This window comes from Globicephala melas, chromosome 18 (assembly GCF_963455315.2).
Source record: "Globicephala melas chromosome 18, mGloMel1.2, whole genome shotgun sequence".
Lineage (NCBI taxonomy): Eukaryota > Metazoa > Chordata > Mammalia > Artiodactyla > Delphinidae > Globicephala > Globicephala melas.
Window position 1 is genome coordinate 44,267,164 of NC_083331.1, and position 15,413 is coordinate 44,282,576.

Sequence of the window (15,413 nt, forward strand, 5' to 3'; positions counted from 1 at the left end):
CATAAAAAAATGAAATTCTTTCACTTGCTGCAATGTGGATGAACCTAAAGAATAGTATGCTTAGTGAAATAAGTGGTATCTAAAAAATAATACAAATAAATGTATATGCAAAACAGAATGAGACTCACAGATGTAGAAAACAAACTAGTGGTTATCAAAGGGGAGAGGGAAGGGGGAAGGGGAAAATTAGGTGTATGAGATTAAGAGATGTAAACTACTATATAAAATAGATAAGCAACAAGGATATATTTCATAGCATAGGTAATTATGACCATTATCTTGTAATAACTTTGGAATATAATCTGTAAAAATACTGAATCACTATCCTGTACACCTGAAACTAATATAATATTATAAAACAACTATACATCAAAAAATTATAAGATATACAAACTAAATTTTGAAAAACTTACCTAGGCTTCACTTCATGTAAAGAAGACCATATAAAACAAGGAAACAGTTCTCTTCCACTCTACCTCCTCATTGTCTTTCCTTTGACTGAGAGACTCAAATTAGGATGTAAAACTACCCTGCCCAAGAAAATAGCAACAAACAATACATACAAACTCAACAAACAAATTCAAATCCAGTCAGGAATCATTCAGTTCCACAGATATTACATTTGATCTTGTGTATTACTGTTTTCTTGAACTTTACTTTTCTGTCATTCATTTTATGAACGTAGTGGAGAAATATTATATTCAAGATACTCAGTTCCACATAGTAGGTAGAATGAATCCTAAAATTGGTGCACACTGTATTACAGTTCCTCTACCCCTAATGGTTCCAGAACCTGATTGCCTATTAGGATCACCTTCTGAACTCTGAAAGAAAAATCAGATGATGAGCTAATTGGATGCACAGATAAATCAGAACCTTGGGGGTTAAATCGTTCATGTTTTTTGTTTTTCCTTACTTCCTTGTGTTTTTTTCTTTCTCTTTTAATGTTCCAGGGATTATGATGCCCAAGAAAGTTTGGAAGCCACTGTTCTCTCCCTCCATTGTACTTAGCATTCTGTATGCATGAAACATTCTGGAAGACTTTGTCTTCAATAACCACTTGTTGATTTCTTTCCTATTCTTTATTACTCTATAGCAAACATGGTACTTAGATTACTGATAAATATGTAAACACAACTAGTCAAAATCCAAAATCATTATCTATGCTGTTCCTCATCTTCTGAACATTTTTTCCCCTTTTCCCTTTTTTTCTGTTTTGAGAAATTTTACCAACTTTTCTCCATCCTTCTTTTTTTAGGGAGAAATGTGGGGGAATCCTAGCCTCTTCTTAAATTTAAAGAGTTCTGGTCATTCTCTTTGATAAGTCTGTTATAAATCTGTCAACTCTTCTTATTTCCAGGATGCTCACTTTTCACCCAATATATTGTGAACATGGCCTAATCGGTTTCCTTGTCTCAAGTTTCCATAGTCCCTTCTTTACCTAAAACCTATAGCAAATGGTTACTAGATGATATTTCTGACATGCTACCTTGAGTTGATTGCTCTGATATTTAGAATTTTAAAAAACTCCTCATAATCTTCAGGACAAAATTCATCCTTTTTGTTTCCTAAGATGGGAAGCAACATAAGCTACAGGCTTTCTCCTGTCGTAATCAACACTCTAGAAAGTACAAAGACAAGAGAGAATTATGGATAAGAGAAATGAACTAAAAAGTCCTGAGAAATATTTGGGGAGGCTGAAAACTAAGGTGAACTGCTAGGGATCTCTATATCCTTCTGTGGAGAGCTACAGCCTAGGGCTAACCTTCGCTAGAGGTTTTAGAGGGAGCATAGATGGGAGGAAAGGTTTTAAGGTTTGCTCTTACCTTCTCCCCCATTGCTATGGAACAAGTACTGCCCCATCTCTGCACTGTTGAGAGCCCAGTGTCACTGAAGTTATTTAAGGTAAGAAAAACTTATTGAGGATTTGGTGAAACTGGTGTGGGAAGATCACTTGCTCTCTGGGATTCACTTCTCTACTACTCTCCCTCTCCAACATCTGCTATCCCACCAATTTGGTTGGTGGATTACAAATTAAGGAAACTACTCTTCCTGAAGCTGCCTGTTTCTAACAGTATAAATTCCTATCTTAAATTATCTGGTGGAATGACTGTGGAGTCATTAGTCCACTACTGGAGTGGACTAGTGGAGTGGTCACAGCAGTTAAGCTCTTCAGCACTCCTCTCAATTCTCCTTATCAAAGAGACTTATCAAAGAGAATGATCAGAACTCTTTAAATTTAAGAAGAGGCTAGGATTCCCCAATGATATCCCTCAAAAAAAGATGTTGAAGAAAAGTTGGTAAAATTTCCCAAAATAGGAAAAATGGAAAAGGAGAAAAAAATTGTTCAGAAGATGAGGAACAGCATAGGTAATGATTTTGTTTTTTGATTAGTTGTGTTTATATATTATCAGTAATCTAAGACACCTGGAGGATACACACATTGGTCATACCTGAAACATTACTTCAAGAGAAATTAAAAAATCAGAGGTCAAAAGACTAGGTGATGGAAGAGTAAAACCAATCTAAAAGAAAGAGGACATGAACAAAATATATCAACTGCAAAAGAATCAATGATATAGATAAATCAGTAATTTAAAACAAAAAACATTGATATATTTAACTAATTATGAAATATATTTACAATATATGTGCATGAAGTTATTTAAAAAGTAACAATTGCAAATATTTGATATGAGAAATAGAAGTAAATACCACAGTATACGTATTAGATGACAGAATGAATAAGTTGTGTAACAAATTAGTTGTTTCAAACTAAGTCATATATCAAATAATTCTACTAGAAGGAAGAAAAAAATGAGTAAGAGTTGGAAACTTAAGATAAAAAAAAATGTTTTTCCCCTCTGATACCGACATGGAATACAAATTACTTTTGAACACATGAAGAACGTTTAAAAATAGAACTTCTATCAAGCTACAAAAGTAGTCTCAATTAATTCCAAAAGATGAATGCCACCAGAATATTTTTTCTTACCACAGTGAAATAATATATGATATTATACCAAGGAGAGCTAAACATATTCTTACATGTTTAGAGTTAAGTAATATATTACTAAACAAACTTTAGGTTCTAAATAAATTAGAAAATAAGTTATATAACACATAGAATTAACAGGTAGTGAAAATATTACAATTAAAAAAGCAAATACAGTTCTTAGAGAGAATTTTATAGCTTTACATGTATTTTTCAGGAAAAGAGTAAAGTAACAAGCAAACTAGTTAAGCAAACAAGCTTAGCATTTACCTCAGGAATTTGGAAAAAGCACAAACAAAAAAGCAAATAAAGGGAATAATAAAACAAAGTGCAAAAGTCAGTGAAACAGAGAACGTGAGCAGTACTAAAGAACATTTTTTTTTAAAGAACTAATTTTTTTAAGCAATCAATACAGGGCACACGATTTTAGCTAGAAGGATCAAAGAAAAAAGAGTGAAAAAATAAAAATGAACATAATAGGTAATAAAAAATTTTGAGTAAGTGCAGATACAAAGAAAATGTAAAATTACCATGTTTTTAAAATAACTATATAGATGAAACAAGATATCATATAACAAAATTCTGAACTGGTCATATAAAATTTACTGGAAGAAATCTGAATAATAGTAAAGAACACTGTTACATGTTTTTATTATTACCATGTTCTAATAAATTTTTAGTGAACAGTTACTTGCCACCTTATTCAGTTTGCTCCAGAATAAAGAAAAAATGGTGAGAAAGTAAACATTTTTAAAAGTTTATAACATTAAATGTAAAATATTAAATTAAGTATTGGCAAATATTAAATAATACATCTTGATCAAGAAGTTTTTTTCTTAAGATGACAAGGAGAGTTAAATCTCCAAAAGTGTATTATTGTATATTTCACCATATTAATATTCAAAGGTATGGTTGCCTCAATTATCAAAAAAAGTGTTTGGAAAATTTAGCACCCATTTATGATTTTTTTTTTAGAAAACTGAAATGTAGAGTAAACTCTTAGCTTGGTTAATTTTATATATCCCCAAACAATTGAGAACTTCATATTTGAAGTTGAGTTATGTATTTATTCTTGGGAATAAAACAAATATCCTTATAAATATCACTACTGTTAAATTTAGGACTAAAGATCCTGGCCAATGTTACAAAGAAAGAAAAAGAAAAATGTCATGTAAGGATTTAAAAAGTAAAACTCATATTTTCAGATGATAAGATCATATATTGATACTTCAGATAACCTTTGGAATCAACCTGCAAATTATAAGAATTAATAAGTAAGGCTAGGAAAGTTACTGTATATAAGATTTATTTATCAATCTTGTTAGCATATTTCTATATAAACAATAAAACAATAAATGATAGAATATAATAAATATTAAGATTCCTTTCAAATAACAACTAAAACAACCAATTCTTTATAAAATATACAGGAATGAACTTAACCCTAAAGATACAAGCCTTATGTACAGAATTGGAATATTTTAATAAAATTTTTGGAAGATATTTCATTCTCTTGGATGAGAAAATGATATTATAAAGGTGTCAATTATCCCCAGCCCCTAATATTCCACATCTGTTCCACAAGCAAAATACATTCACTCCAACTCTAGGTCCCCAAAAAGAACCCCATGACAAGATCAGCTCAAGTTCAAATCTTTTCATCTAAATCTAAATCTCATCATCTAAGTTCTCTAACCCATTTTGGAGGAGTCTTTGTGTTTAATGCATTCTGGGGCACAATATTTAAAAAGCTTTGAACCTGTGTAACTAAATATTTGCCCCCAAAGCTTCAACATATATTGGTGTAACAGGTGTGGGATAACAGTAAAAGACATTCTGGTTTAAAAAGTGGGAAGATAGAAGGTAAAAGAGTCACCAGTCCAGGTTTTGAAATCCAGTCAAGTAAACTCAGCTGGAGTTCCTTCATTAGGTTTCAAGGGCTTGGAATAATCTTTCTCTGTGTCTTTTAGCTCCATCCTCTTGGCTTTTCTTTTTTCCCTTCTGGACTCTTGGCTCTATCTGCTGCATCATTCTTCCTTGTCCATGAATAACAACAACTATTTGCAACTGAGTAGTTTTATCAGCCTGCTTCCTGCCAGTAGATTTTAGAAACCCAACAGCCCCCTTTTATTTTGTACTCTTTCCCCCCCTTTAATTTCAAGCTGGCAGTGTTTCTACTGATGAAAACTTCACAAAATTTTGCAGTTTTTTGTCTAAACTTCACCAAATTCCAATTCATTAAATAAAAGCCACACCCACAAATCTTTTGGGGATAATCCTTTCTTTAACTTGAACTACTGAGATGGCTGAGGAATAATGACCTTAAGTTTGAGGAGGTCCTCTGGTTGAAATGAGAAGATCTGTGAAACACAACCTTAATTTCTTGAATGAGCCTTTCTGCCACTGTACAGACTGATTTTATGACCTTTTTGAGTTTTTAGAAAAATGTTGTACAGTCACACCTTCATTTATTTCTCTATGACATTTAAAGCAACCACTTAATTTTAGCATTTCGCCATATGGATAGACTGAAAATCTTAAATTATCACATGCTGGTTTGCCTTTTGTTTAACAGTTCCTCCTTCTATTTATCTCTATTTTTTCATATTTTATATGAGCAAAAAAAAAAAAAAAAAAAAACTAAGCCACACCTTTAACGTTTTAGTTAGAAATCTCCTCAGGTCAATATTTATTATAATTTATCACATATAAGTTCTGCCTTCCACATAAACATAGTAGACAATTTCCCCGAGCTTTTTTTTTTTTTTAACCACATAACAGAGATCCCCTGTCTTCTAGTTTCCAATCCTTACTTCCTTACTTCCTTTTGAGCCCTTGTTAACCATGTCCCTTCAGATTTCTACTAACAGTCTATATCCAGTGATTTAGGATTTCTCAAAGGCGATTTCGTATTTCTTCTTCATGCTTTTCCTGCCCTTCCTTCTAATTCACTGGTAGTATCTTTAAAATACATACTCCTACTAACAGTTTGTTCAAGACGATCTAGGATTTTCTTATGGTCCTCAAAAATTTTCCATTTCCCACCCACTACCCAATTCCAAATCCCTACTTACATATTCAAAGTCCTTTTTTTAGTATAAAATAACAGAATCATGAGAGGGATACCTCATCATATTCACAAGTTTTTCCAGGAGATAAAGGGTGAGGTACATTGAAGGTTATCTTAGAATTATGCCTCTACAATTCCCAAAAGGATAATAGAGATCTTCTTCAACCTACAGTGCGGTTGTATGTCCAAAATCCCATCATAAGTTGAAACTATTGTTTGTCAAAAATGAATTTAATAACCTAACCTGCCAAACATCACTGCCTAGTCTAGACTACTTTAAATATGCTCAGAATATTTACATTAGCCTACTCTCAGGAAAAATGATCTAATGCAAACCTTATTTTATAATAAAGTGTTGAATATTTCCTGTAATTTATTAAATACTGTACTGAAAGTGAAAAACAGAATGGTTGTAAGTATTTAGGTGGTTTATCCCCCTGATCGAATGGCTGGCTGGAAGCTGTGGCTCACTGCAGCTGCCCAGCTTCATGAGAGAGTATCACTGCTAGCCTGGGAAAAAATCAAAATTTAAAATCCATAGTACAGTTTCAACTGACTGTGTATCATATTGGTACCAATGTAGTCAAAAAATCTTAAGTCAAAACATTGTAAGTCGGGGAGGACAGTCTATAATGAAAACCTATAGCTTTCTACCTCACTTCTTCTTCTAGTACTGCACTCCAAAGCCTTATTTCTTCTTATAAAGTATATTTATTGAGGTTAAAAATTAGATTTCTGATTTCTCATTTTACTAAAAACAGCTCTCTTAAGTCTCCTTAACTTATCCTTTCCCATATAATTTTACATATGCAAATACTATTTGCTGTAAATTCAAATATTTTAATATAATTATATTAATATCTTTGTTGCCGAACTCAGGTTCAACTGATGCTATTTGAAAGCCAATAATTGAAAGACAAGTGTTGGTTGGGAAGAAAAGATTGATCTATTCAGGAGGCCAGCAACCAGGGGAGAAAGTGGACTCATGTCCAAGAAAAAACTCCGAAGATTCTGTTTAACGATGAAAGTTTTTAAAGGGAGAAAAGGTAAGTTAATAGCAGTTAATTATTTGGGGAGGGGGTCAGAGTCTTTGTTATCTTCCATTTTGTGCAGACTTTCTTCTGATTGGTCAATAGTGAGGTAACAGGGCAGTGTTCCAGGACTCCTGTTCTCAGCCTGAGGTTATCATTCACGCCCCTGGATGGGGACCTGTTCCTGCAGAATAACTCAAAGATATATATAAAATCCCTTGAGGACAAACCAGGACCCTGCTTTATCACTGCACTATTGTTTCTTAATTTCTCCCCCTTTGCTTCTGTAGTCCCTCACTTTTCTGATTAGCAACAGTTTGCATCTGCCCTTTGGAACACAGGGAAGGTCAAAGAGGCTGAAGGAAGCCTATTTCCCACAAACAAGAAATGGGGGACATGGAAAGGATTTGTATCCAGGATGGCCCCACAGCAGCCTGCTCGGTTTCATCTTCCCCACTCCAGAGTTTTTAAATGCTTTGCTATTTTCTTGCTCTCAATATCCATTATTATATCCTATTTTTTCCAAATGTTTCAGTATATCAGATAGTCTGTTAAGTAACCATCATTTCCAAGATACTTCTGCTCCAATATGGCTGGTTGGCCTCTAAGAGTTCCTTTGATGCAAAGACAACTTTCTTTCAATGCTTTTCTATCCATTATTTATTTTATTTTATTTTTACTGGGTTGCATGTTTTTTCTTCTTTATTCTGCTTGAGGACATCCTAAGAAGGAATGAATGGGAAATAAATAGTTCTAGTGTTCACATTTATGAAAATGTTTTAATTATATCCTCAAAATTCACTTATAGTTTTTCTGGATGTAGAAATTTAGGATAAAAATTAGGACCCCTCAGAATCATTGAAGTTTTATTTTGTTGTTTTCTAATATCTAGTGTTACAATTGTCCAATCTGATGTCATATTTTTCCTTGTTTTATTGAAACTGACCTATTCGTTTCTCTCTGTAAACCTTTGTGTCTATTCTTTATCTCTGTTGTGATAGTTTTGGTGTTTTTTTTATCTTCTCATTGTACTGAGCACTCTGTGGAACTGTTCATTGTCTCTGCTATAATACAAATGAAAAAAGTTTTAGCTGAACTAGGCTATTAGGAGAAAAGAGCTTACATTCAAAAAAATCTTAACTGAGCACTGGGTACTATCTTTAGTACTATCTTTATTCAAGCACTGGGTGCTTAAATGGAGGCAAATGAGTAGGTTCATAAAATGAAAATCTAGAAATTAAAAATGCCTAGAATTTTCCAAAAATAAGAACATCATTTAAGGGTCATTTATAAGAGCAGAATTGAAACAAAAATTTCACACCTTAATCCAGAGTGCAAAGAATAATAGATTTCATTTAATAGAGAAGAAATTAATAGTTCTTTTTTTAAAATTCCTTTAGTTCCTGAAAAAAGTTAAATTTGTGAAAAAATAGATGAAATTCATAAATACTGGAGAACTATTGATGTTATGAAATGAGGTGGTTTATTAGGAAAGATTAGAAAATCTATATCTTGGCTAAAAAATAGCCAAGCAGATACTATAGGTGCATTGAGCTGCAGCTGAGTTAAGTAAGAATTGTAAGAAATAAAAACAATTCCTTGGGGCTGTTACAAGGAATTATAATTAGTTTTAATGGAATTAAATAAAATATTAATATAAGATTAAATTGATGATATAATACATTTCAAGATTTGTAACCACTGAGGAATTTTAAATGATGATTGCTTCATTAATAAAATGTTACTATCCATCTTGATTTTTCAAGTTCTCTCAAGTAAACATGATAAAAATGACTATCCCTAAAGCATGCTCTTTTTTACTTTCAACTTTTATTTATCTAGAATTTACAAGGTGTGGGAGACAAGTGGGGAGGGGTGGGGGGGAAATTCAAGGAAGCAGGAGGTTGAAGGGGAAGTCTCACTTTTATTTACTCTCCAGAGAACACCAATCTTCTTTCTTTATTCCAGCAGATCTTACATTCGCATTTATAGAGTACTCCAGTCAATTAGAATGCAATTTCTAGAAATCATTGCAGTGGCATTATAAATTTCTACCTTAAAAAATTAAACTTAGTGGTTCTCAGCAGACCCATAAAGTGACAAAAATAGCTTAAACCAATACAACACAAAAAAATGATTAAATTCACACAAAATGTGTCAGGTCCCAAAAGACAAAATAACTTTCACTTTCTTCTGTGAACCACTCACTACACAAAGAGTTCTTTATAAGAATTTCTTTTATCTCCTTTCCATTTTGTGTAACAACCAGATACTTGTAAAGTACCTATGGTGTATGGTTCAATTCACAAACTTGAGAACAAAAGTAGATCACCTTTTAAGACATAGACAGTCCATTCATCCAGCAAATATGTGTTGAATGAGTATTCTATGCCATGAACTTCTCTGGGTCCTCTAGTGGGGTGACAGAAAATGATCCTCTGGGCAGTGAAACAAGATGCTTGGAAGTTAGTGTTCTGAAGGAAACAAAATAGGATAATGTGTAGCAGGTTGGGAAAGAAGGGACTTTAGACTACAAATTTTAGAATGTTTAAGTATGGCCTCTCTTAAGTTAAGGAAAAAAGACCTGACTCTTTACTTTTTGTTCTTAGGTAGAGACCTATTATCTAACGTCTTACAATGACATTCTGAGAACAAATTTCACAATTATGCATCTGTTATGATGTATTTTCTGATAGGGTTTAAATTAACTAGTTTACAAACAATTGACAATTTTTCTATAGTAATAACATGATTCTTAATACACTTTAAAAACTTGACTTAAGATCAAGTATTGACTGGATAATATCTGTTATATTAGATCCAATATACAGGTGAAAAAACTGAGACTTTGTTTAAGAACTTGATTACAGCCATCTGACTAGTATGTGGTTCAGTTCCTATTTGAACCCAAGTCAGTCTGTATATGATACCTATGTTCTATCCATAGGAGTTCTATTTTATTTTACTTTTCAGCATGGAACATAGCATTGGATTTTAGTTTGAACTTGGCTGTCATTTACGATGGATTCAGTATCCATTGGGGGAAAAAAGTCAAAAAATGTCATAAGTAACATTTAGGAAGGCAGATTTTGAATACATAATGCCATTTTTAAGTGATTGTAAAATATTTATACTAGTGTTTGAATTAAAATCTGAAAATATGTTAATATACAGCAAATTGAATTATATTTGTATATGTTTAGTTTTTAAAATGATTCTAGGAGAAGAGAATGAGTTGGGGTCAACTTATAAAAGAGTTTACAAAATATATGGAAAAGGAAATTTATTGATAGTATTGAATGGTTTAGCAATATTTGTGTCTTGGGTTGAATCACAGGAAATCTTTATGAGTTCTGCACTAGACACCTGGAACCCAAGAAAAAGCATGAAAGCAGTTTCCTTGGAAAATAGCAGATATGTGCCTCAAAAGCTGAGATGATAATCAGGGCAGACTAAGTATACTTGGACTAAAGCATTTTACTGGCTTTGGTGTAATATAAAATGTATTGAAAATTAACCTTCTAATTATCCAGTTTTGTTTTGAAGCTAACAATAGATAGATATCACTACAAATAAAAGTAACTATATGTCATATATGTAATTGTTTCTCTACTAATTAATTTTAGTAAATATATATGCAAGTGATTATTAAATACAAATGTTAATTTATTCTAAATGAGTAAGCCATTATTAGCATTTGTGTTAATTGCCATTGTGTTAATTGGCATTCAATGAAGTGATGATGTCAAATTTAATAGCTTTATTAATTAGGATCTAAACACTCTTGGTAACTTAAGATTCAAGAACACTCTTTCTCTGCTTCTAAGAAATGGCCTGGCAAGTTATTACACAGAGAAAAACTGATTTTTTCATAAATGAAATGCTTGAGTTTGCATAAAAATGTTACCCTGTGAGTCGCTCCTTAAAGCCTTCCAGATCATTTGACAGAAAATATTTATGGTACCTGATAAGTACCAACATGTGGACCTCACATAACCCATACTTAGATGTGGAGGAAACGTGTTCTTCCAGAGCCAATTACACTTACACAACACTGAATTTCTGCATATTGGTTCACAGAATGCAAAGTTTGTGGTGATGACATAAGGAATTGGGGAGGGAGAGAACATAATATCTTGAAATTGTAAAATAGAAAAAGGACTAAGGAAAATGAAGATGAAAAGAAAATTTGAGCAAATACATTCCAATGATGTTTGTGTTAAAGTTGAAATTAATTTAAACAATCTTTTCAAAAACAATTCTTTTATGCTCCCATTTAATGAATTCATTTTAGAAGCCCTTTCCCCTTTAACTATATACTGTGTGGAGGAAGGCGGGCTTCTGAATTTCCTGTTTCTTCATAAATAACCCCAGTAACTTCATCTTATTCTCAGAATAGAGAAACTATTCTCAGTTATCCACTGTTTTCTTAGCTCTAGGCAGACAAAAAATTCTTGTCTTCTCTGGAGCCTCTTCAGGTGAGAACTTGTTTTAACCCAACATCAAGGAAAAGACTGTGAGCTAGGTCAAATCACAAAGAGCTGCTCTGGGTCCAAAAATTGAGAATGATTCTCTTCAGTTTAATAGCAACCTGGAAATAACCAATGCAAAGGACATAAAATATATGATTATGAATGAGTGGATGTAGCTAGACTATGCTTCCAGATTTGTCATGGTGACACATCCAAAGTTTGGTGGTCAATGCAAGCCATACAGGCTAAGGGAACCAACAGATCAAAGAGCAAAGGAATAGCTTTTTATGTCTTAGTGTGGGAAGTAAAGTATCAGTGCTTAATACTCAATTTACTTTTGTATTCTCTTGTTCTTTCATCTTTTCTTTCTTACTGTGTCACCAAGCCTAGAACAATGCACTTTCATCATTTTCTAAACTCTCTAGTACTATTTCTAAAACATATCTCCAAATTTTTATTTTAAAAACCCTACATCTGTGTGTTTCATATTATTCCATGTCATTATTTTTGGTAGTTTAAAGTTACCACACTGAATCAATCTCTTAATTTAGTCCAGAGTTTAGAACTCACTTTATAGTTATTTTTCTCTTTGGAGTTTCATGTTCCTGATTTATTCATGATACAATCTAAAATATCCTTGATTTCTTCAATGCCAATAACCTTATCACCACTTCAATACCTAAATTCCATAAATGGTTTGAACTCATATAAATACTAAAATATGATATGTATCTCTATAAACATAGACTTTGCTCTTTTAGTCTATCACATTTCTGAAATAATCCATTTTCCCCCAACCTATCAGTTTCCTCATTGTATTGCTTCATTTCCTATACTATGTAGACCCCAATATCCACCAAAAATATAAATAAATTTTTATAAATAGCAATAATAAAAATAAAATCGTCTAACACTAACTGCAGCTATATTTAGTGTCCTTTCCCCCACCATTGGCATGGCTGTATGACCTACTTTGGCCAATGGAATGGAAGCCTGCAAAGAACACCGTGTCCTAGTAAAAGTTTTTTAGAGGCAGTGTCAATTTCTGCTTGGGCTCTAGACTTTCTGCTTTTTGAGAATATATCTCAGATAGTGGTCCTTTCTTCAGCCTGGATTCTGAAAAGAAAAACCAGCTGTAATAGACCTGAAGTTAACCTTAGCCTAGAATCAAGCCCAGTGGAATCTGGCCAAGATGAGCAGATCCAAATGGAGCAGAGTCCTAGGCAATCTGCAGGTCCAAGACAAGTGTTTGTGATTTTAAGCCATTGAGAGAGTTGTTGTTACCAGAGCAAAGTTGATTATAATCACCAGGCACTGTGTTATCCACATTTCACAGATGAAGAAATTAACACTTAAAGAGGTTAAATAATTTATCAAATTTATAAAGCATTAAATGCTAAGATTTAAATCCAGAACCTATTCCTTAGCCTCTGTGCTTTACTGCCCTCTGGTAAATACAATCAAATTTTTGGTGGAGACAGAAAGTTACTGATTCTCTTGTACATATTTGATTTTAACATAAGGATCCACATTGAGGCTGCTGAATATTTCATTAAAAAATTACAAAACTCGGGCTTCCCTGGTGGTGCAGTGGTTGAGAGTCCGCCTGCCGATGCAGGGGACACGGGTTCGTGCCCCGGTCCGGGAAGATCCCACGTGCCGTGGAGCAGCTGCACCCGTGGGCCATGGCCGCTGAGCCTGCGCGTCCGGAGCCTGTGCTCCGCAACGGGAGAGGCCACAGCAGTGACAGGCCCGGGTACCGCAAAAAAAAAAAAAAAAAAAATTACAAAACTCTTCAGATAGGTTGTGCTACACATTCATAGTTTATAATTTATTTTGTACCTTCCACTTTGATAAACTTTCCATGTGTTCCTTACTAACTATCATTTCCCACAGAAGTTTTCCCTAGTCTTTTAACAGGTTCCTTAATTTTCTTATCCCACCAATATCTTAATAGACACTTGCAATATTTTATCTCATATAATGTCTCTTCATTATTTAGTACTACTGACCACTCTTCCTTCAGTATAATTCTGTTCTCTTTTGGCCTTTGTGAAAACATTCTAGTTTGATTTCCTCCGTTTTCTGAATGCTTAGATCTTCATCAATTTTTCTTTTCCATATGATGTTACTCTTGATGGAGTCCAGGCTAAGCTGTGCTAATGGAGAGACCAAAGTACATTGGCTCAAGTAACCTGGAAGTGTGCTTGTTCATCACAGAATGGTCCAGGAGTTGGTGGTGGTCTAGAGTGGATAGGCAGGTCTTTCCAAAGAGTATACAGCAACTCATCTTTGCTTTATCTTCTTTATCTAAATCACTCACCATCATTTCCACATCCAGCTAGTAGGAAGGGATAAAGAGAGAAAAGAAAAAAAGGTAAAGAAAAAAACATTTTAATGAAGTAATGTGGAAATTACACATATCCCTTTTATTTACATTCCAGTTGTCATAATTTAGTCACATGTCCATACCTAGCTGCAAAGGAGATTGAGAAATGTAATTTTTATCTGGGTAGGTAAATGCCTTGCTGAAACTTACTGTGGGGAATTCTGTTACCAGAAAGAAAAATAGATACATATTGGGAGATAATTGGCAATGTCTATCAGAACTGGTCTTAAAATTTCATATTTGTCCATTTATGACCTTACTTTACACATTTTATGTGTGACTTCATCCACAACTATGGCTTATATAACCTGTGTAAGCTAAGTAATATAACATCTCCATCTCCAGTTCTAGTCTCTCTCATGATTTCCATAAATTAATACATAGAGATTTGTTCTTTTCATCATGGCTAAAACTGAGTTGGTGATGCTAAAAATAGGGTATAATCATGGGATATTTTCCAGAAACTCTACTCAAATTATCTCCAGAAACATATACTATTTTAAAATGTATCCCTTCAGAATACAATGTCAACCATAAGTAATTTTTAAAAATCAACAATAAATTACAGACGATTAAGTTAATGTCATAGAAAGAGAACTCTGTGATCAGTTTAAGGAAAGGATTTACCTTGGAGAGACTAGAGCCAGAGAAATTAGCTAAACAGTTATGACAATTGGGCGAGAAACCACAAGGGTGTGAAATTATCATTGCATCAGTTGGGAATGGGTAAACACTGAAAAAAGTCAGGAGCAAACAAGTAAAACCTCAAAGACCTTCATAAGAGATTCAGCCACACTGTGACAAGAAAGAAGCCAAGATGACTCACTGGATTCTAATTCAGGAAATTGATTAATGTGGATGAGGAGAGGTTTAGGTGAGGAACAGGATATATTAATAGTTTGATACCCTGAGCAGGAATACATTTTGGTTCTTGCTATCCCTGTAGTGACTTGACTTAAAAATCAAAGGCTAATGGGCTGGCAACAACACTTAATATGACTATAAAGCCAGTGATACATCACAAGGAAAGTGATGGAATATCTCAACTTTCTTTTCAAGAAATATATTTTGAAACTTCTTCTTTGATAACAATATTTTACAAATTTTCCTTTAAATGTTCACACTCTAAAAATCCATGTTATCTCTGGTGGTGGTGAAGATATGGAATGTTACCAGGAGTAAAACAATATTCTCTTACTACCACTGATGGCTAATTTAGAATATTTACCCTTATATGCTTTCCTCTGTCTTTCCAAATGTATGTCTTGGATCATCACTGATGTCCACAGTAAATTCATCAGATAAATATGACAATAATTCTTTTTTAGATTCAACATATAAGTGAGATTATTTTAAATTTGCTAAGAAAATAGATTTTAAAAGTTTTCATCGCAAGAAAAAATTTTTAATATGAGTGGTGATGGATACTAACTAGACATATTGTAATCATTTCACA